Genomic DNA, 3,351 nt, shown 5'->3' with positions numbered 1-3,351 from the left:
TGAGCCGTTGGAGATGCGAATTGTGGATTGCCATTTATCCCTGCTTTGAAGAAGCCCATGACTTAAATACCAACGAGAAATATTTACTAATGATTCGACCCTTGGGTGCTTATCAAGCACTAAAAATTACCCGATTGTTCAGTATTAACCCAATGCGGCATTTCCTAAGCTGTCAAACATACCCATGCAACGATTTTTGATGTTTGGTCACTTGTAACACTCCTTGGCTCTTGAAGAATCAAATTTTGCTTGTTTTGCAAAATTTAAACTCTAATTGATCATTCATAGATATTAGATTGCTTCTTTAGCATGTTTATTCAATCAAGATTCCCCATTGTCGAGCAGTTTGAAAACAATCATTATGGTCAGGTTGTGTGATGGAATATGAGAGCATGCTAGACTATGAAGACTGATTCTATTTCTTGCATATATTGGACAGGTCGATGTCATCTCCAGATGTGGCCACAATTGATCCAGCGTTAGGTCTCAGATCGCATTTAGTGAGGCAAAGACACCTCAATCCGAAAACATTGGCCGGGAACGGGGTGTAGGCATAGTTGATCTCAGATTTCCGGGGACTCGTGGAACATTTAATTCGGCATTCACCAAATCGCTTTACAAAAGCACTCTCCACGGACTTAGGAAAGAAACAGCCTTTGTTGAAGTACTTGCAACCTAAATAAAGACATAATGGCAAAGCAAGCGGATTATAATTTTGATTTGTTTGCGTGTTCCGAGATTCGAAGAGACAAATGTCAAAATCAAAACCGTTCTCACTCTGAAGTCTCTTAGCAGGGTTCCCAATTTTACCTCAACTCAACATGTGATGGTGCTTTTTATTTAAGAGAACTATACATAACGGCAGGCAGCCCATGAACACGCTGACCAATCAAAATAAGGGACCCAGGGGAAAAATCGTCTAATCAGAGAGAAGGAGAATCATCTGACCTTTGCTGATCTTTCTATATTAAGCATCTTTAGCATTCAACAGCTCTCTTATGGCAAACTAGATAAAATAGGCTGGCTTTTAGCGGTCTAGCATCTGGATGGGCCAAACATAACATTTTCTGACCCACTCAAACAATGATACCAGATGCTAGACTGAAGAAAACATCTGGTTCAAGCCCAAACCACTTATTTAAAAGATGCAAGCGCAGGACGTTTTTGCGGTTACCAATGGTCTCAAAGTGCAATTCCTATTAAGGTGTTGAAACCGGTGAAACACTTCACAAAAGGGGAAGGTGTAAGTCTCAGTTCAGCCTGACATCCAAAGATGTTGGGAGTACCTCTCCTCCGTCTAAAGTGCTGTGGTTACGTTCTTCGTTGACCGTCTTCTCTTATTCCCTTGGCCCAGGTTGATATCAGTATATCCAGTCACCCAAACGAACTGGGGGAAAATACTTTAATACCCAACGCATTTGAGTGAAATCGAAATTTAATTGAAATTTCAATGGAGAATCTTGCATTGATTCAAGCCTAACTGACCATTTAAACCCTGAATTATGAACTGTTAACCCTTGCCTTTAGAGGAAAATAAGTCGCATTTATAATTCAGTGTCTACAAATATATGCAAACTTACGCGCTTCAATATGCACTGTTACTAAAACAAGAACAAAGGCCAAAGTGAGAATGTGTCTCATGATGCGACTAGTATCTGAATGAGGAAGATAATGCATTGGAAAGCTCAAACATCGTCTTTTATATTAGCTAGCTGTGTCTGCGTTTTCCTGGTGATGCTTGAGCAAGAATGCATATTTAGACTGCTTGTGGAGTTGTGTGACAAATCTTTCTTAGTTTCTTAATTGCATCATATGTTTCCCTGAACGAAGGGGAGTTTGCTTGTTTTTCTTCAAGTGGAGGGCTCGTGTCATTTGAACTTGGTTATAATGTAANCTTTTATATTAGCTAGCTGTGTCTGCGTTTTCCTGGTGATGCTTGAGCAAGAATGCATATTTAGCCTGCTTGTGGACTTGTGTAACAAACCTTTCTTAGTTTCTTAATTGCATCACATGTTTCCTTGAACGAAGGGGAGTTCGCTTGTTTTTCTTCAGGTGGAGGGCCCATGTCATTTGAACTAAGTTATTGTGTAAGACATATTCACGAGAAACTAATAGGACCAAGAACATTTTGATAAAAATTGGCCATTGATAAATCTTATATGCTAGCTTACTTGGGATGCAGTCAAAAATGCCATTTTGAAAAATTACGTCTTAGCTTATGATTTAATCTAGTTTTCACTGTGCTATTTTCCAATTCTGTCCCTCTGAGTTAAGCCGAAAGAAAAAGACTCAAGCAAAGAAAACTAAAATGAAGGTCGTTATCAGAGCTCGAAAACATTCGCAACAAAATTAATTTTTGAGAGTATGATAAATACGAAAAATGCTGCGAAAGTGTGAAAATTCGTAAAAAATGCAATAAAAGCTGAAAAAGTAGTAAAAGCTGTCTGTTGTGGCCATTTGATGCGTTTATTTTCTATTACGAAATGCTTGGTCTACAACTGCATTTGCCAAAATACATAAATCTATGGGGACGTTTAGGCAAGCTCTGGCAGGTTCGTTTATTTGCTGGTACCAATGTCAGTGATGCAAGTTTGGGGCTCCAAACACGTTTATGAGAAGCTGACCCTTCATTCACATTCTTTATGAGGAAAGGTCAGCTTCATCAAAACTAGTTTGAAACGCCAATTTTGCATCCCTGACATTGGCAGGCAAGTAAGTGTGTTTGCTGGTACCGGCGATTGCCTAAATGTCCGAATTATCAGGTTAATAGATCTCAAGTTCTCAAGTTCCTTGGGTCATGAGCTTAAGGTAGCAAATGTGTGCTCTAGGGAATATTATGATTTGTTGTACCTCAGACACGTGTCAATTCTTTCTGATTTAAATCTACATATTTACAGTGTCATCCTTAACTTCATCTTGAACTCGAGACAATGTCAGATTAGGAATAAACACAAAATGATAAACTACATACTGTAAGTTCAAATTCTGATTTGTTGCCTTTCTCTAAGAGTTAATCCCCAAAGTGATGGGACCTTTGAGTTTCTTTTCATTTTTCTTAGATACATTACCTCCCTGAGCATGCAACGAAAAACTTTGGTCAAGCTCTTATCCTGTGATTTCAATTATTGTGGCAGGAAAATGCAAAAAGGGATAAATAAACACGCAGAGTTAAACAGCAAACAGAACAAATGCCGAAACCTTCTGGCTTCCTGTGGCAAGAAAATAGCAGAAATGCCTTTTTTCCACTTGATTTTTTTTAATGTTCTTGCACTAAAAAGAATATTATTCAGTTCTTCTCGTTGAAACACATCTACGACCATGCCCATTCAGATGTCTACTTTAGGGTTTACT

The 3,351-nt window shown here is 38.6% G+C and overlaps 1 long non-coding RNA gene across 1 annotated transcript; it reads right to left on the bottom strand.

Annotated features, from left to right (window-relative positions):
• Positions 1-291: 291 nt before the first annotated feature.
• Positions 292-1,673, bottom strand: LOC131890208 (uncharacterized). Its single transcript, XR_009374279.1, has 2 exons — positions 1,581-1,673; positions 292-675 (listed from the first exon to the last, which is right to left on the bottom strand). It is a non-coding gene; the product is annotated as an uncharacterized LOC131890208 (long non-coding RNA).
• Between the last annotated feature and the right edge of the window lie 1,678 nt (positions 1,674-3,351).

The sequence above is a fragment of the Tigriopus californicus genome, chromosome 11 (assembly GCF_007210705.1).
Source record: "Tigriopus californicus strain San Diego chromosome 11, Tcal_SD_v2.1, whole genome shotgun sequence".
In the NCBI taxonomy this organism is placed as follows: Eukaryota; Metazoa; Arthropoda; class Copepoda; order Harpacticoida; family Harpacticidae; genus Tigriopus; species Tigriopus californicus.
Note: the sequence above shows the minus strand (reverse complement) of the source record. Positions and strands in the feature narration are given on the sequence as shown.